We start from the raw sequence: 20,971 nt of genomic DNA, 5'->3' as shown, positions 1-20,971 counted from the left end.
CAGCCAATTTGAAGGACGTTCAATATTGAAGATATGTCTCTGTTTTTTCTAACATTATTTCCTGAAAACTGGAAATGAGCTCTTGTGACTGACATTCTATTAGAATCAGATTCAACCATTTGGTAAGAATATTTTATAGATGGTGCTCAATATATTCACCACATCAAGAGAAACAAAATATATGAGTATCTCTTGTGATGCTATGATTTACCTATGAGTTCAGGGTGTGACAGCCCCATCCTCTTATTCTTTATCTCATCAGCATTTCCCATGATTGTCTCCTGTTTTTAATGATTGGTACCAGCTCCAATGATTAAATAGGAAATTGCAAAATATTTACAATTCTATCATTTCTTCTACATTTATTAGTTATAATTATTTTAACAAAGAAAAACTTTTCAGTATTTATATAATAGCATGATTTGTGCAACCTGAAAAGCAATTCCAGTAAGAAAAGCATTTAATTCTTTTTTTTTTTTTTTCCAGTTGTCAAATGATCCTTTATTGAAATATTTTCCTTTATGCTTAACTGGCTGGGCATTCCACAGCACCATTGTTGATGTCATCTGTGATGTTATGAGGGTGGCGGCCATCAACATTACAGCCCACAGACTGGGCAGTCCCCAGGATCTCTTTAATGGTTCCACAGAGTTCTCTGGCTAAGGATCGGTGCCGCATCTGTCAAGCAATGTTGACGATCTCATCAAAAGTGATATTCCCACTGTGTTTAATGTTTTTCTGTTTCTTTCTCTCTCTTGGTGGTTCCTTGAGGTCTTTGATGATCAGGGCAGAGGCAGAAGGCACCACCTCAATCTGGGCCTCTCTGTTCTGAATGGTCAGTTTCACTGTAATCCTCAGGCCCTTCCAGTCACCCGTTGACTTGGCAATGTCATCACCAACCTTTTTCGGAGACAGACCCAGGGAACCGATCTTGGGGGCCAGTGCAGAAGTGGCACCGACTTCACCTCCAGTGCACCTCAGGTATACGACTTTGATCTCGTTGGGGTCGAACTTCGGCAGCATGGTGGAGGCGGCTGGTGTTGAATGAACCCAGATTCAGGACGACCGAAGAAAGTTGCACCTTGGCCTCCACCGAGCCAAAAGCCAAGAGCAGCATTTAATTCTTAAGTTGTTAGAGAAAGGATTTGGGGCCTGTTACTTCTAATATAACCAATTAATTCGGGGAGGTGTGGATAGCTCCTTTCTCCTACCTCTTTCTTTCTTTCTACATATCGTCATAATTTTACAGTCTTTTATATATGAAATGAGTCTGAATCAATTTGAATTATTATTTTTTCAATGCTTAACTTTTGTCAGTTTTGCATCTTTGACCATTAGAAGTCTCTTCATGTTTGACAGTGACCCTTTGACATAACATGTCTTTGTGCGTCCCCTTTCTTTCCAGCAAAAAGAAATTACAGACTTATGGAGTACATATGTTTCCCCACATCTGGGATTAGACATTACCTCTGGGGCTCTGGGCCCACAACCTGGGCACTAGATGAACTAAGTGTTCTCAAACTCTCATTACTTTCAAACATTTCCCATTGTGAAAGTTAGGAAATATGTATTTTAAGAAAAACAATAATGAATTTATTCTGGTATGTCCTATTAAAATTTGCTGCTATGTTTTTTTAAAGCACATAAATAACTCTTTTGCCTGTGTTTTTAATTGTGGTCTTTAGTTTATAAAGTTTTCTTGTTTGGTTAAATTCTACATTGTCTGATATCAGAATCACAACTTCTTCTTTTTATTTGTATTTTCTTGGTATATCTTTGCCCATCCTTTTATTTTTAATTTTTTTTTTATTATACTTTAAGTTCTAGGGTACATGTGCATAACGTGCAGGTTTGTTACATATGTATACTTGTGCCATGTTGGTGTGCTGCACCCATCAACTCGTCAGCACCCATCAATTCGTCATTTATATCAGGTATAACTCCCAATGCAATCCCTCCCCCCTGCCCCCTCCCCATGATAGGCCCCGATGTGTGATGTTCCCCTTCCCGAGTCCAAGTGATCTCATTGTTCAGTTCCCACCTATGAGTGAGAACATGCGGTGTTTGGTTTTCTCTTCTTGTGATAGTTTGCTAAGAATGATGGTTTCCAGCTGCATCCATGTCCCTACAAAGGACGCAAACTCATCCTTTTTTATGGCTGCATAATATTCCATGGTGTATATGTGCCACACTTTTTAATCCAGTCTGTCACAGATGGACATTTGGGTTGATTCCAAGTCTTTGCTATTGTGAATAGTGCCGCAATAAACATACGTGTGCATGTGTCTTTATAGCAGCATGATTTATAATCCTTTGGGTATATACCCAGTAGTGGGATGGCTGGGTCAAATGCAAATCAAAACCACAATGAGATACCATCTCATGCCAGTTAGAATGGCAATCATTAAAAAGTCAGGAAACAACAGGTGCTGGAGAGGATGTGGAGAAATAGGAACACTGTTACACTGTTGGTGGGATTGTAAACTAGTTCAACCATTATGGAAAACAGTATGGCGATTCCTCAAGGATCTAGATCTAGATGTACCATATTTTTAATTTTTCTAAATCATTTGCATTAAGTATGTCTCTTGTGTTCAGCAAGCAGTTAGATATGAATTTGTTAGCCAATCTAAACATCTTTTTAGTTTTTTAAATAAAGCTAGGCACATTTATATTTACTAATGAACTACTCAAAATTCTAATTTCTGTCACATGATTTTGCATTATATTTATATATTCACATGCACACAGTTAATCTTTCACTACATTATGATTTTTTTAATGTTGATGGTATTTATTTTGATTTTTAGGATAGTTTATCTTTTTGTTTTAGTGGTTTTCATTATACCAATACCTTTCTTTATATAATACCTCTAGCGCTGTCTTTTCTGGATGATGTCTATTAGCTACTTACCATGAACAATAATGAAGATAGCTAGCACCAATTTTTCTCATTTTCTCCCCTCCATTCCTGAAATTTAATGACAAACATTACCTTAAAGATATTTTTTACTCTTTAAAAATGCTTAAACTTTTGTTATTTCATTTTTCTTACAAGTCAATACTAATGAGATCATCAGCAACCATATTCCATTATCCACTTAGTCTTATCTTCTCCCATTTTTGTTATTTATATTACATATACAGTCCGATTATATAACATTTACAAACCAGTTTGTCATCTTTATCTTGTTTATCTATTCCTCAAAGCTCACTCCTGGGATCTACACTATATCTTATCCAGTCATTTTTGGGTGCCTAAGCCTTTCTTTCTAAGGCATTTCTTAGGGACTATTTATGAGACCAGTATTCCCTAAATGGTCAGGAGACATTTTGGAAGATTAAGAAACTGTACTGTTACTGGGTGTATTAATCCATTCTCACACCACTATAAGGTCATAACTGAGACTGGGTAATTTATAAAGGAAAGAGGTTTAATTGACTCACAGTTCCATAGGGCTGGGGAAGCCTCAGGAAACCTACAATCATGGCAGAAGAGGAAGCAAATATGTCCTTCTACACATGGTGGCAGCAAGAAGAATTATAAGCGAAGGAGGGGAAAGTCCCTTATATCTCATGACAAGTCACTCACTATCACGAGAACAGCATGAGAGTAACTGCTCCCATGATTAAATTACTTCCCACTGGGTCCTTCCTACAACATGTGGGGATTATGGGAACTACAATTTAAGATGCAATTTGGATGTGGACACAGTTAAACCATATCATTCTGCCCCGACCCCTCCCAAAGCTCATGCATGTCCTCACATTTTAAAACACAATCATGCCCTTCCAACAGTTCCCTGAAGTCTTAATTCATTCCAGCACTAATTCAAAGGGCAAAGTACAAAATTTCATCTTTGACAAGGCAAGTTTCTTCCACCTACGAGCCTGGAAAATCAAGAGCAAATTAGTTATTTCCTAGATACAATGGGTGTACAGGCATTGGATAAATACAATCGTTGCAAGTGGGAGAAAATCACCCAATCAAAGGAAGTACAGACCCCAGACAAGTCCAAAATCCAATAGGGCAGCCATTAAACCTTAAAGTTCCAAAATTATCCCTTTTGACTACATGTCTCACATCCATGTCACACTGATGCAACAGGTGCGCTCCCACAGCCTTGGGCAGCTCTGCCTTGTGGCTTTATAGGCTACTGTCCCCCTCTTTCATGGTTGCTTTCACAGGTTTGGATTTATCCCCAGAAAATGGGTTTTCTTTTCTATTGCATTGTTAGGCTGCAAATTTTCCAAACTTTTATGCTCTGCTTCCTCTTGAATGCTTTATCACTTAGAAATTTCTTCTACCAGATACCCTAAATCATCTCTCTCAAGTTCACAGTTCCACAGATTTCTAGGGCAGGGGCAAAATGCTGCCAGTCTTTTTCATAGCAAGAGTGACCTTTACTTCAGTTCCCAACTAGTTCTTTATTTCTGTCTGAGACCACCTCAGATGGACTTTATTGTCCATATTACTATCAGCATTTGGGTCAAAGTCATTCAACAAGTCTCCAGGAAATTCCAAACTTTCCCAAATCTTCCTATCTTTTGAGCCCTCCAAGTCTCTAGGAAGTTGTAAACTGCCCCACAATTTTCTCTCTTCTTCTGAGCCCTCCACGTTGTTCTAACCTTTGCCTGTTACACAGTTCCAAAGTGACTTCCACATTTTCAAGTATCTTCACAGCAGCACCCCACTACCAGGTACCATTTACTGTATTAGTCCATTCTCATGCTGCTAATAAACAGCTTTCTGGGACTGGGTAATTTATAAAGGAAAGAGATTTAATTGACTCACAGTTTAGAATGGCTGGGGAAATCTCAGGAAACTTAAAATTATGACGGAAGATGAAACAAACATGTCTTTCTTCATAAGGCAGCAGGAGAGAGAAGAATGAGCAAAAGGGGTAAAGCCTCTTATAAACCATCAGATCTCGTAAGAACTGACTCAGTATTTTGAGAATAACATGAAGGTAACTGCCCCCATGATTAAATTACCTCCTACTGGGTCCATCCCAAGACAGGTGGGGATAATGGAAACTACAATTCAAGTTGAGATTTGGGTGGGGACACAAACAAGCTATATCACTGTGAGGCACTGCTGGCAGTCCTAGAATAGACAATTATTAGATGCCAACCATACCAGGTGATTCAGTGATTGTTAAACTGAAGCTCTTGCCTTCAAGAATTTCACAGCTTTTATTATGTAATAGTGCTCTTTTGCACTAGGAATCTCAGAGTTCTGCTAAGGTGTTTCCTAGTTCAAGTAAATGATCAGCTATATTTCTGAGCACCAGATTTCAGACCCTTTAAGATCAATGTATTCCTTTGCATTTGGCCCAGGTTATAGCCCTCCAGATGACTAAGAGTTGTACTAATGTTCATGGAGATTAATGTCAGGGCTGGAGAAACTTTACTGTCTCTATAAGAAACTACTGGACCATACTAGATTTAAAAAATCTCAGATTTACCCATGACCTCTTTTTCATTCTCTTACCACCTCCTTTTTTTTTTTCTTTTTTTTTTTGGTCGGCTATCTGGTGTCATGAGCCTACCTGCCCTTTTCCCAATGCATACACAATACTGTAAGCCTTCCTTAATTTATCTCCCTGTTCCCATCAACATTGAATTGAACTTTATTCCATTTACCCAGGACATTACTCTTATCCAATTCACTGTACTAACTCAGGGAATGAAAATAGACTTCATTTTCTATGCAAACTTTGATACAGTGTGCATAAAAATACTGCACTAAAACAGCTTCTAAGGCCACATCCCATCTCAGTAGGGCTATTGTAATTAATTATGGATGTTTGCCAAAGGATGAAGGAATGCCAGATGGAAACCCTGTTATTTGAGAACCTACACTAACTCATGATGATACTGCGCTACTTTATATAATCTTGCTCATTTGTATTATAAGCTCTTTTAAGATTCGAGGCCCATTAAGTATTTAAATTTTTAATTAGATGGCAACAAGAAAATACGAGGAAAATTTCAATGTAGACACTCCCATTTCTTGAAGACTTTTAGAGAGTAAATATTTTTGTTTGATTAAATGACATGGTCATCTTTGTGATACTTGATGGCATTAACTAAATGTCTTAAGTAAAGTTCTTGGTATTCAGTGATGAAAAGCATATTTAGTTTAGAGCTTAATTTTAATTATGGAAGCAAGCTAATAAACAAGATTAATATTATATCATAATTATTTGTGAGAGTTTTGTGCATTTGCTTTGGGAACATCAAAAAGGTCTAGTTCAGAAAAGCGGGTCAGAGAAATCTTCCCGGGGGAATGGTGTTTGAGCTGATTGCTAAAGGATGCATTGGAATCGGCAAATACAGGGTGCTGATGGGGGAGAGTTTTTGCAAGAACAGAGAACACTCGGCACTAAAGCATGATGTACTTGTAAAGCTAGTTATTCACATCAGTGTGAATGTAGACTAGGATGCAAGTAGGTGTGTAGAGAACTGAGACTCTAGTGACAGGTAGAGACCAGCCATTATGTGGCAGAGACACATACCATGTGTCCTTGTGCCAACTTAAGGCTTGTATTTAAACAATCCCTGTTAAAACAGACTATGGGAAACTCCAAGATATTTTAAGCAGAAAATGCAATAATCAGAATGAAAGATTTAATAATAAAACATGCAGATTAAAACTACAGACATAGCATTCATTAATTCATTTAATTACTTACCATCTAATAAATAAGCATCTACTATGTCTTCATCACTATTCTAGGAACAGAAGATTTAATATTTATCAATAGCAGACATGATACCGGTTCTCGTGGCTGCAAATTCAGCTTGCTTTTTTTACTTTTAGATCCAATCCTCTAGTATACTCTAGCCTGCCTTTATTTACATTATTAATTTATATATTGATTAGATTACTCCAATTTGCTTGCTGACATTTCAAAATATCTTCTTATTTAGAAAGCAATAAAAATATACAAAACCAATAAACCTACTAATCAACCAAACAAACAAATCGCTCTTCATCACCCTCCTTCTATTGCAGAATTTCCTTGCTCCTCTTCATAGAACAGCCAATTACTTCCTCCCTTTTCTCTTCATCCCAAGAAGGCTTTTGTTCCTACCATTTCACCAAAACAGCTTTTATCAAGGTCTTGGTTCTCCATCTTTGCAAACTCATGATGAATTCTCTTTGCTCTATCTCTTCAATCTCTCAACAGCATCTGATACTCTTTCTTGCAGCACTTTGTTTGCCAAGCTTTGTGACTCAATACCCTCCTGTTTTCCCTGTAATACCTTCCAGATTTCTCCTTCTCAGACTTCTTTGTTTACTTCCCTCAATCTCTCTGAACTCTAAAAGTTGCAGTGCCACATGGTCTGTAATCCCCTGTCCTTCTTCATCTAGATTCTCTATTTAATTGATTTTATTTAGTTTCATAGTTTAAATGCCATTTGTATATTTATAACTCCTTGATGTATGTCACTTATTTTACTCCCAGGGCTTCAGAAATGCACAAATGTCTTCTCAATGTTTCCACTTAAATGTCTCATAGACGTGCCAGGCTAAACATACACATCTAAAATAAAACTTAAGATTCTTCAGTATCCACTTTTCCTCAGATCTGCTTCTTCCCCAGTCTTTATCACTCCAGTAAATGGCACCACAATTCACTGGCCAACAATTTAGGAATCAGCCTTGGTGCATCTCTTTCCCAGTTGCCACTCTTCACATTCAACTCTTAGCAAGCCTTGTTGGCTTCTTGCAAAATATATTCAAAATACGACCCCTTTTATCACATCCTCTGCAGTTTCCCTAACTACTATCATGTTGCCTTAAAGTGACCATAATAACCTCCCAACGAGTTACCTTGTTCGATTTTGCTCCCCATAGTCTCTGCAGAGAGCAGCCAGTGTTTTATCTCAAATGCAAATATGGGAATATTCCACAGGCCTTTTCTCCTACTTCTGCTAATACCTTCCCATTACAACTGCAACATAATCTAGGCAGTGGAGTGGAGGAAGTGGAAAAAAAAAATATCTCATCTCCTCCCTTTTAAGAAGAGCTTCCAGTAGTACCCAAGGGCACTTCTTATATTTCACTGGCTGCAACTTAGTTATATAGCAACACTTAGCTACAGAAGAGTACAGAAAATGTGTTACTTTTTCTTGGTGATCATGTGCCCAATAAAAAGTAGAGCTCTATTACTAAGAAGGAATTACTGATATTGGGATAAATAATCAGTGGTCTCTGCCTCATTGCTCAAGTGACTCCTCCTTAGAAGGGCCTTTATTGATCACTGTGTATAAGGTACACATATTGTTATATTATTACTTTGGTTTATTGTCCTCAAAACACATCACTACCTGAGTTTATGATACTGATCAATCCATGTCTGTCTATTCTTCTAGAACTTTCTCTATCTAACCATATGTTTATTTGTTAACCATATTTATTGTCTGTTTTTTTTTTCTTTGACTATAAAGACTCAAAAACCAGGGACATTATATGTCTGCTGGATAACTGTATTCCCAGCAACTAACTCAATGCCTGTTATCTAATAGGCACTTAATGCATTTATACTGAAAATAATTTCCTCTGTGAAGTGGAAGATGAGGTTGTATCACCTGTGAACAAAAATATATGTGTGTATGATTGGATGGGTCCAGTGGGGATATCAGAGTTTTAGGAGAATTGGTAATATTTAAAACGGTTAAGGAGAATGTGAGAGAAATGGTAAAGGTTTCTGTATGATGTTCAAGGCCCTTGTGAGACTGGTTATCATACATTTTATGATGTAAATCTGTTTTATAATACGACTTTCTCCAGCAGTGCTCAGTTAGTAGGATTCAGCTAACAGGAAATGATCAGTTGTTAATCTATGTTGAGAGTTTAAGATATTGGCAAAAGTATTGTTGAAATAGTGAAAATTTTTTATTTTTCCTTGGTCATTATAGAAGACAATGACTATAGTTATAATAAGTAGTTTGGATGAAAATAATAAAAAGAGAAATGAGTTACAAGAGAATAATAATAATACTACATATTAATAGTGTTTTTAGGTTCAAAGTGGTTGTATGTACGTGTCTTTATGTAATCTCGTAAGTGTATAAATTTAATTTTCATAAATGTATAAATAAAAATAACCTAGGACATTTTCAAAGCAGACATTACTATCCTTATCTTACAAATGAGGAAATTACAAATGAAAGAGTTTGATGACTTTCCCAAACACAACAGGAAGTTAAAGTAAAAAGCAGGAATCGAAATTTCCTGAATGTTTGTCTAATTCTCCAAAAGAGATATATAGCAGACATCCTACTGTCTTCAATCAGCATGGTTTCATTAATTTGTTTGAGTACTTTAATAATGGAAGGACATATATTTCATCATTTTCTATTAACTCAAAGGAATAAATGCATAGATGCGTGTTTTTTGCTGTTGGTAAATGAATAATGTTGGTTTTCACTGAAGACACTTACACTAATGAAAACATAAGTAGGTGGAGTAGTGTACTGAATTTTGCATGAATAATGGTTTCAAAATTAAACCCATTAAAATAATAACATTTCGTTTTGGAAGATTATAGGTGCATATAAACCTTAACATTTTCTTAGTGTGATATAAATATAAACCTCAGGCCGCAAGATGTGGTAGAAAAAGTATGGACTTTGAAACACACAAATTAGAATCCTTCCCTAGCTTTCTCTGAAAATTAGTTTTGTCATTCACAATATAGAAATGATAAGCACTTTTTCATAGCATGATCAGGAGAACTCTGGACAGACTTGTACCAGAAATTAAATTCTTATTTCTGAAAGTGACACACTTCTGCCCACATTTTGCTAATTCTAGCAGTCATATGTCCATGCTTAACATAAAAGGAAAGGGAAAGTAAAATCCACATGTGGATCTAAAAAACGGAGAATGAGAAGTATTGGTGAGCAGCCCTCATAGCTACCATAGTGATTTAAATTAGTCAGATATATTGGCCAGACGCCATGGCTCACACCTGTAATACCAGCACTTTGGGAAGCCAAGGAGGGTGGATCACTTGAGGCCAGGAGTTTGAGACCAGCCTGGCATGGTGAAACCCCATCTCTACTAAAAATACAAAAATTAGCTGGGTGTGGTGGCCTGTGCCTGTAGTCCCAGCTACTCATGAGAATCACTTGAACCAGGGAGGTGGAAGTTGCAGTGAGCCGAGATCGCGCTACTGCACTCCAGCCTGGGAGACAGAGCAAGACTCTGTCTCAAAATTAATTAATGAATTAATTCATCAGACATATGGATAAAAATAGCAATAAATAATACAACAGCATTTCCAAGGCATATTTTGCAGAATTCTATCCAGAAGAATATTAGTAGGTATTTGCACAGTAGTTTCCTTAAGTGAATTTGCCAAATACTGGGTTACTTAAAATTCAAGATTGTCTACTGTAAGATTTCACAAAACTTCTATATGCTAAATGCATCATGAATCTCTAAAGTGGGAGATGGTGACTATAGCATGTAGTATTTTTAACTCTTATTGGATCCTGGAATCTGTTTGGTTTGGTTGTCTGCTTTCTAAGGACAGCTCTATGAGATTATGTTCATAACACAGTATCTCAGATTGAAAATTTGTGACTGAGATGCTCTGAGGTCTGATGAGAAGGGAGGTGGTTTTTGTTTGTTTGTTTGTGTCTTCTTTTTTTTTTTTTTTTTTTTCTGGGTGAAAGGACAATGGTTTCTAAGTTTCCAGGATGATTGCATATAAAGGCTAAGTTATAGATACCTCAAGCCTTTAGGTGTTCTGTCATTGGGAACAGAATGCTGGTGAGTAGAAGGTTTAGAAATAAAATGACTTATTGAAAATATGCAAATTGGAATACCTGCCAAGAAGAAACTAAGGATACCAATGGAAATATTGCTCTAAGGAGTATAGGAAAGAAAGCTGACGTTGGATCAGAGCTCATGGTTTCATTCCAGAGACGGGCCTCAGTTGTATGTGGTTGAGGCCAAGTTAGGTGGTATATATTTCTCCCTGTGTATTGATTGCTCTCTCTCACTTATCCATATTACATTGTTAATGGGATTGATAAAGATTTCACTATAAATGCTGTGTCACAAGACTGATTGCATAAAAGTATAAATAGAGGTCAAAAAGTAGTGACTCAGAAACTATTTCTTTATGGACTTGCACATTACAGGAAGCTGACAAGGGTGTCAATGTGGTGCCCTCGACAAATTGGTAGTTAGCTGATTGCTGTCAAGAGGAATTCAAAGTGTCTTATCTCCAGATTTTGAGTCATAGAAAAATAACTGGGGAGTTTAATACCTGGTCCCACCTTCAATCAGTTTTGCTATCACCATTAAAGATCATACACTGATGATATCATAGTGTACTTGCATCTCCTGCTTGAGATACAATTTTTAGCTGCTTTCCCTAATTTCACTCTTACCCTCACTCCCACTGACTTGTTTTCATAAGGAATAGCACTTAATATTATAATTCATTAGTGACTTATTTCCCCTTTTCATTAAAAACCCAGTTTAAATTACCACATATTCTGGCCTTTGCCTAACGTTTTCCCCATGGTTATCTTCTCTCCATCCATTCCTATTTTCTTCTAATATCCTGAATAGGCCAAACGGTTAACCTTGCTCAAGGTCTATGCAAATAGTATTTCCTCTTCTTGGAATGTTCCTTTGATCTCCTTTTTTTAAAATTATTTTTTTAAAATTATTATTATACATTAAGTTACAGGGTATATGTGCACAACATGCAGGTTTGTTACATATGTATACATGTGCCATGTTGGTATGCTGCACCCATTAATTCGTCATTTACATTAGGTATATCTCCTAAGGAAATAAAAGAGGACACAAACAAATGGAAGAACATTCCATGCTCATGGATAGGAAGAATCAATATCATGAAAATGGCCATACTGCCCACGGTAATTTATAGATTCAATGCCATCCCCATCAAGCTACCAATGACTTTCTTCACAGAATTGGAAAAAACTGCTTTAAAGTTCACATGGAACCAAAAAATAGTCTGCATTGCCAAAAGAACAAAGCTGGAGGCATCATGCTACCTGATTTCAAACTATACTACAAGGCTACAGTAACCAAAACAGCACGGTATCGGTACCAAAACAGAGATATAGACCAATGGAACAGAACAGAGCCCTCAGAAATAATATCACACATCTACAGCCTTTGATCTTCTTTAAAAGTCTTATTTCTGCATTATTTTAAAAAGACTTGCTTAAACGCCAATCTTTAGAAAAACCTTTCTCTACTACCTTATCCAAAGCAGGTAATACTTCTTGATTTCACTCTTTTTTATTTTCTCAATAATTTTTACATGATTTATAATTCTGTAAATTTACTTATTTTAGGATTGGGTTTTTGTCTGTCTCCCTCACAAGAGTATATAAATAATAATAAGTCAATGAGAGCAAATGATGAGGTCTATTTTATATATTATTTCAACTCAGCACCTAGTTAGAACAATATGTTTATATCAAAGGAATGAATTTAAAGGGGAGAGAGGAAGGGAGAGAGGGAGGAAAGAAGGAAGGAAGGAAGGAAGGAAGGAAGGAAGGAAGGAAGGAAGGAAGGAAGGAGAAAGAAAAGTAAATTTGTTATAATAATGTCACCACCTGGGGAGATTTGGGGACTGTCAACCAAAAGCCTTGTTGCATACTTTCCACTTTGTTCACCTAGCAGTTTTAAAAAGGCCACTTCTTTTCCACACTTATTACACTAGTGAATTCTTCAGTATCGTCCTACAGAATTACTGTAGGTCTCCATTCATCTTCATCTTTTCCCATCTCAATACTTTTGATCAAAAACCATTTTTTTTCAATTAATGTTCTGTTCAAATGCCACCTTTTCTATGAAACCTAATCAATCCTGACTCCAGACCACCAAAACATTTTCTTTGATTCTTTTTTATTAAAAAATCACTTTCAGGTCAATATTTTATAGTCTTTCAGGTTTATATCTTACATCTTGTCTTTTTCCAGACTATGAATTCCCAGAACAGAAAGGATCAATAATTCATTTTTTTCTTAAAGTATATAGTGTGCTACTTTGCCAATAGTATGTTATCAATAACTTTTGTTGTAATTTAATTCTCCATTCACGTGGAAAAAAACAGTAAATGTTAAAACAGCACCAATTTTCACTATTGTTTTAGACCTTGTTTTTAAAAGGCACTTTATTTTTTTAGATGAAAAATTAGCTGTACCATAATTTTAGAAGTCTTATTTATACTGATAAAAAATATTACAGTAAGCAATTCCTCTAATCCACTTATTTGCAGAGCATTGGGTATACAGGTATTTAGCATCTACTGCACACATAAACACTGAACATTAGGAAAATAAATTGATTTTTAACTCCTTTCTTTTTTTCTGTCCTTCTAAATGCCAGTATTGTAACAATTCTGTCAAAACAGGATGCTTAATTACTGCACCTCTGCATTGGGAGGTTATCAATGTAGAAAAAACTGTTGGCACATTATAGCTAAGACACAGAGAGTGAAAAGTTTAACCAACTATAAAAGCACCAATGAACTGGATCTTAAATATGATGGGCCATCACAGGAAAATTATTATTGATGTAATTCTGAAAATAAGGTCTTGGATGGGGAATCTTGCTGAATAAGAAAATGTGGGCTTACAGCATCCTGTCCTAAAAGAGAGAAAGTGGCTATAAAAAGAAGTGCTTGATGTTCCTCTCTCTAATAGGAACCATTTGGTATCATGCCATGAATGGTGAGTTTGCAGAATGCACAGTGTAAACTAACACATACTATTCCCTGGTCAGGTGCAGGTTCATAGCTGGAACTCAAGACTTGATGAAAAATACCCAAATGCCATATCCAGGAAGTGCAATCAGTTATTGTATTTGACTTGTTCCTCGTCAATGTATGATTACACCTGATAAATTGTAATGAGCTCAAATATTTTCTTGCTTCAGGGTTTTTACACTGTTGTTCCCTCCTTCTGGAATACTATTTCTTAGATTGCTGCATATGTGTATCCTTCTCATCATTCAGATCTCAGTTCAAGTGTCACCTTCCCACGAAGTGATTCCATAGCCACTTTACCCCACCCCTCCTAGTATTAGGGTACGTTGTCTTGTTTCTCTTTTTTCTTATATTTGTCAATACCTGAAATTGTTATTTATCTGATTGTTTGTTTACCATCTTTCTATCCTACTAAAATGTAAGCTCAATACACACAGGACATTTGTTTGTCTTATCCATTGCTATGCTTCCAGGGCTGGAGTAATGTCTGGTGTAGTTATTCCATCAATATTTTATAGAACAAATGGATGAACCATATTTGCTGCATCATCTTTCCCCAGCATTGTAATACCAGTTTTCAGCATATTAAGAGAGGTCAATAACAATACATCAGCTATTTACCTGCTGCGAAAATGAGTTGGAAAGATTCACTGTAAGTTCACTTATGATATTGATTATAAAAATCTGCTGGAGTTCTCAAATTTTAGAAGGAAAAAGAGCATGAAAGGAAGAAAGCAGAAGGCAGGGAATTGTCATTTATTGTGGTTCTACCATGTGCTAATTAGTACACAGGACATGTTAGTCACATTACACACTTATGAACCATAATAATATCAATAATAACCAAACGTATTAAACACCTACTATGTGCCCAGTACAGCTCTGAAATGTTTTATTTTATTTTCTCGTTAAATTCTCATAATTAAATTTATGATATAGATACAATTATTATCTTCATTTTACAGTTAAGAAAATGGCTTCTTGGCAGGTATTATTTTCTTAAGTTTGTAAAATCAACGTTAAAAGTAATTTTTTTCAAGTCTACAAATGTAGTAAGTGACAAAACATATTTGAACTTAGATGTTTTACAATCTACACTTTGCTTTTCTGATGACAAACAGAATGCATGTGTATACGTATTTATGTGAGGTCTGCCTTCAGGTACAAGTATTGAAAACCCCTTCAATTAGTAAAAAAAAAAAAAAAAAAAAAAAATCAATCATTTTCTGAGTGCCTATCTATGCGCTGAAATTGAGTTCATTTCTCTAAGAGTATACACATAGTATGAAAGACAGAATATGCCACAAATCATTTGGCATAAAATGGTAAGTTTTAAAAATAAACTATTAAAGAATAAGATTGCCTTGAACAATGTGCTTGTTATTAGGTATATATATATAAACTCAGAACAGAGATTAGGGAGAATGAGCTTAATGCAGCCCATTAGAGCTTAGGTTGGGTCTTGAAGGATGGAAAAGAACAAGAAGAACATCACAGAGAGAGAATAGTGTTATATTAGCAAAGGCACAGAAAAAAACAGGAGCAAGAAGATATACATGCAGTATTCAGATGTAAAGGAAAGGAGAGGTTCACTAGATAGGAACTAAGAAGGTGGTTCAGAAAGGGCAGCCAAATAGTTACATAGGACCAGATTATAGCACTTAAATGCACATCTCTTCCTGTTCTCTTTTTCTCCTGGAATCTTGGCATGGGTGCTTTAAGTAGTGTATGAAAAGCAAGAGGGTGAAGGGGAAGCTGTCTTCTCTTATAATCCTAACAGACTGTGATGACAGGGTCTCAAAGAAATATACATGAAGAATAGTTTGATAAAGATGAGATTCTCCTGGAGATGCACATTAGAGCTAAAGATAAAATGGGTTTCTGCAGTGTAGAAAGAGAAATCTGCCAATCCAATTCATTGTGCTTCTGATCAGTTTTCTATTTTTATGGCTAATTGCTTAAATATGAGTTTCTGCCTTACTAACGAGCTTAGGGATTTTTATGTAAACGATGCATTTTCATGGACTAAAGAGACTTTAAAAAATGTCTTACCCCCTAAAATTAATTCTGGCAGGAAAAGTCAGTGTATAAAGTAAGCTGTTTGGGAGGCATTCTATTGAGAAAATTTGCTGTTGCTATTGTTTTAGCAGTAAAAAAATAAATTGATGTTTACAAGAAAATTATCTTCATACACAGAAATTCTGAAGGCAGTCTTTGCCAAGTGTGCTTTATTTTATTTTGTTCAGAATTTTAAAAGATAATTAGTTGATAGTTTATTGAACCAATATTCAATGATTAAATCTTTGAGAAACTACTATGTGTCTCGTGCTTTCATACATATATACTATTTCATTTAATTTTAACATCCTTGTAATTTTACCAAAAAACCCAAGGTTTAGCTTTTGATCAGTCACAGAAACTGTGGAATTTAAGCTTGTATTCTAGTCCTATGTTCTTTCTTCCTCCCTACATTTTTATTCTCCAGGATTATGAAATTCCCCTAGCTTGAGAGTAATGATGTTCTCTTCCTCTCTTCTCCCGCTGTTCCCATTCTCCTTCCCTCCCTCCATTCCTGCTTTCCTTTCATCCTTCCTTCCACAGAGATTTAATGAGATCTAGGTTCAAAGACTGATTATAGGTACTGTAGGTACAAAGAAATTAAGACATTGGCCCACACCAAGGAGGAATTACTAATCTACCAGGGTAACCAGGCATTTAAATAAAAAATGTAATGATGTAGTAACAATGCCATTATTGTGTTTATAAATGGCACAGAGGCATTGTCTATTTTGCAGAGGAGGGTTATAAAAGGCTTCATAACAAAAGTGACAATTGTACTGAGTCTGAAAAGATAAGTGATATGATTTGGCTTTCTGTCCCCACCCAAATCTCATCTGGAATTGTAATCCCATGTTAGGGGAGAGACCTGGTGGGAGATGATTGGATCATGGGGTTGTTTTCCCCCATGCTGTTCCCATGATAGTGAGTGAGTTCTCACAAGATCTGATGGTTTTATAAAAGGCTCTTCTTTCTTTGCTGTCTTGTCTCTCATCTGCTGCCATGTAAGACATGCATGCTTTCCCTTCTGCCATGAATGTTTGCTGAGGTCTCCCCAGCCATGTGAAACTGTGAGTCAATTAAACCTCCTTTCTTTATAATTTATCCAGTCTTGGGCAATTCTTTACAGAACTGTGAAAACAGACTCATACAATGAGTAACTATTTGCAAGAAAAATTGGGGAAAATGGCAAGAGACATCCTCAGCTCCAAAACAGAATGTATAGGAGGCACAGAAATTTTAAAAATACTTCAATCAAAAATCTCACCTTTTCAAAAAGCATGTGAAGAACAACAATCTATGCAGTCTTTCATAAATCCTCTCTTAGGTAATTAGTTTTCTGGAATATTGCCAAACAATAGCAAATTTCCCCTTCTCAGCTCTCTTGGGAATATTTGAAATGCAGGACAAATATTCATACCACCAAACAATGTTAACATAACGTACTCAATTTGCATAAAACTTCATTTAACAACACTGACATAAAATGTTAAATGAGTTAATTGGTTCCAAACATAAATTTCTGGGCAGCTTCATTCTGAAAACCTTGTTAACCTCACCCAAAAATCTAATATTGAAAGACTATTTTAAAAAACTAATTTTGCTCCCTTTACTAGAGGAGTATTTGAGACTTAGTAGTGCATTAGTAGTGTTTGTCCTGAAGCGTGGACAGGACTAGGAAGTCTCTTGAACTCAAACGTTCTTCTGTAATGTACAGTAACACTGCTTCTTATGGTTGGATCATGTTCTTATCTCTTTCTCTGCAGCACCTGAAGGAGACGACCTCATGTTATGTCCATTGTCGTAGCAACTCTTCTAGGAAAACGTTCAGATTTAGAAACAAAAGAGTAATAACAACTCCACATTATTGTGGGAGAAGATCTTTACCTTCAATCTATTCATCACAATTTTTTCCCCATGGACAATTTATCCCTCAGCTAGAATGTCACTGGAACCTCCAGAGATCTCTATGTTCGTCCCTGTATTACAACCTTTTTACAGACTCGTCACACATGCATCCTGCTGAGTTGGTATAGGTGTGTTTAGCCGGTACATCAGCTGTGTCACACCTGCTGTCAGAAACAGCCTTTTATAGAACAGTAGTGCAGGCCTCACCACAGTGGGAGGCATGAGGGGAAACTTCTGGATTGGATTAGTCACCTCTTACTGCCTCATTATGTTTGATACCCACAAGGAACAAATTGATCTCAATTTAGACCAGATTAAGGTTTTCAGAACTTTTCTGCTGAGCTGCTTCATTTGACACCCTCCTTGAGAGTGCCACATTATGGTGGGTTTAGCTGCTCCCTTTCAAAGCATTCTCACCGACTGGGATGATGGAAACAAGCTTCTTACCATGAATACTGAAGCTGCAGGTAACTTCAGGCGGTATGTGTTAAACTGGGCTTTTGCACTAATCTGGCTCTCCTTGTGAATGGCTTGTTCATTATGTCAATATCAAAGTGCAGGGGAGACAAGAATTTGAAAGAGTAGTCTTGTCTTAGGCTATGGAGTTCGATAGATCTAGATTCAAGTTTCTGTTCCAATCACTTACTAATTGTGTGACTTAGTACAAATGACAGTTGGGTTGATGGGAATGGAAAATTTAATGTCTGGCTTATTCAAGTTGTTTTCTTTATTTCATCCTGGAGAAAGAAGTAACTGTAGAAAGTAGGATGATAACTATCATTTATCCAGAGCCCATATTGTGATGAATAATCAAGTGTTTTAATAGTAGTCATTAAACACTTAGGTAGCACTTACTGTGCCCCAGGTAGTATTTCAATTACTTGGCATATATTAACTTATTAATTGTCATAATACACTTGTAAGGAAGACATTATCACTATTCCTATTTTATAGATGACAAAATTGAGGCACAGAGATATTAAATGACAAAAAATATATGTGCTGACATGAGAGGTCCATTGTTTCTCCTTGCCTTGATCAAGTATAGCACTGTGCTCTCATTCTGCTCCTCTATCAGCCCCACCTTTGGGCAGCTGAAATTGCCTCCTGTCCCACCACTACCAGTGACTGGAGGAGCACTCAGAGTGCTGGGTTGCTGGCCAGTGAACTTTCTGAATGTGGAGTACCTCCATGGATACTGACTAGGCCGCGCTGATGTCCCCAAATTCTACCCTGGACAGATCCAGACAATGCCCAATGATAGGATATACTGTGTGTGATTAAAATTATTTAAAATGTGCTGTGTTTTCCAAGCCAGGAAATATGGAATTCCATTTTAAGCATCAATATAGTGCAAGAAGGTACACATTTTGACCTTATATTAAGATTCATAAGGACTAAGTATGAAAAATCTTATGTGAAGGGACAAGAGTGTGTTCTCAGTACCTTAACATTTTTATAGTAGGTGATTTTTTTAAAAGTGTTAATCCTGTTTATTGTACCTCTGAAGGCATGCATGACTTCTCTGATCTCTTACGATTCATTAAAGGAAAATCTTAACTTCAGACACAAGCACAAACACACATGTGATTACTAGATTTTGTAAAAACATGTAATTATAAAATTATCAGTGAATTATGCCTGACTATAAAGCAATATTTAGGAATTACTGAAAAGACTTTTTGCGATGTCCACATTACCAGGATTACAAACAGAAATCAAAAAACAATAACCAGAACACTAGAGCTTTTCCAATTTAATCCTGATATTTTTTCTTTTCTAAGCCATAATTTAAATTCTCTAAGCCAAACGTTGTTTTTGAGGACTTACTGTTTTTTTTCTTTTTGCGACAGAGCCTCTCTCTGTTGTGCAGGCTGAGTACAGTGCTGCCGTCTCGGCTCACTGCAGTCTCCACCTTCCGGGTTCAAGCAATTCTCCTGTCTCAGCCTTCAGAGTAGCTGGGACTACAGGTATGCGCCACCACACCTGGCTAATTTTTGTATTTTTAGTAGAGACGAGGTTTCACCATTTTGACCAGGCTGGCCTCGAACTCCTGACCTCAACTGATCCGCCCACCTCGGCCTCCCAAAATGCTGGGATTACAGGCATGATCCCCTGTGCCTGGCTTATTTTTTTTTCTTTTTAATTATAAAGCATACATCACATTTGTGTTAACAATACATCACATCGTGCTTGTGCCAACAGTAGAGCCATTCTAAAGCATACTGATAGTTCAAAGTTACTTTGGGATGGCTTTTGCGCATACTATAACTGGACTGGGAGCAGTGGTCTATTTATAGAAAATAACCCTCACTTGGTGGGTAGAAACCATTATCTTTGTCGAATCATGACGAAGTACAATCAATGACCAATGATAACTTTCAGTGGAATTTTCACTTCGTTTGTGGCATATATAACTTAATAGGTACTATAGCGGGGAGTTCTAGGCAGTAAACTAAAGTGTTAGTCAACCATAAATTAACAGCTAGCTTTGAATGGGATGGGCCACTGATCCACATGCTTCACAGCAACACTGGTTGGATCTATGCGGTGGTTACTGCTGCAGCTGACAGTGGCTGGGTGAAACAAGGCTCCAAGGCTTGGAGCTCAAATTGAATTTTTTTTCTTATTACTAGCACTCTGGCATCTTCTTTTATACTGCTCACAGGTCACCTCTATCATGTTGTTTCTTCCCAGGCACCACAGTGAGAGGTTATGGCTTTGTTTGCCTGATCTTTGTCACTATTTTCAAGTTCTTCAGGTGATGACATTAAGTTTCATGTCACCCTTAACTCAGTCAATCGAAGAGCCAAATAAGTAAATGCCTAAGATCACAGAATCCCAGAATAGTTTCACTTCTGCAAAACTGCCAGCAGGCCTGAAGACCTTCTCTAAATAATTTTCGGTTACTAATCCCAAGTTATAGCGGAGAAACCTTTTCAAATATGTACATTTGTGAAGTATCAGGGATGACTTGTTAGTTTTTCCTTGGGTATAAAATCAGAAGGTGGGTTTTTATTTTCATTGTCAATATTTTCATTCCTCTAATTGATATTAGAGGGGTAGTGATCAACCCTTCAGTTCATATTCTTAAATGCTAGTTATATTCTCTTGTTTGGGTCATCATGTCACATAGCTCTAGGAGAAGGAGAATGGGATAGCAGGACCAAAATGGTGGCAGAAAGTGTTTTACATTCTTCTACTACAGTATAGTATTTGAATTC

General features: G+C 36.6%; 1 pseudogene; it reads right to left on the bottom strand.

Annotated features, from left to right (window-relative positions):
* Positions 1-525: 525 nt before the first annotated feature.
* LOC105508615 lies at positions 526-1,107 on the bottom strand (annotated as a pseudogene).
* Between the last annotated feature and the right edge of the window lie 19,864 nt (positions 1,108-20,971).

This window comes from Colobus angolensis, unplaced genomic scaffold, assembly GCF_000951035.1.
Source record: "Colobus angolensis palliatus isolate OR3802 unplaced genomic scaffold, Cang.pa_1.0 Scaffold164, whole genome shotgun sequence".
Classification (NCBI taxonomy): domain Eukaryota; kingdom Metazoa; phylum Chordata; class Mammalia; order Primates; family Cercopithecidae; genus Colobus; species Colobus angolensis.
This window is presented reverse-complemented; position numbering and strand designations above follow the sequence as displayed.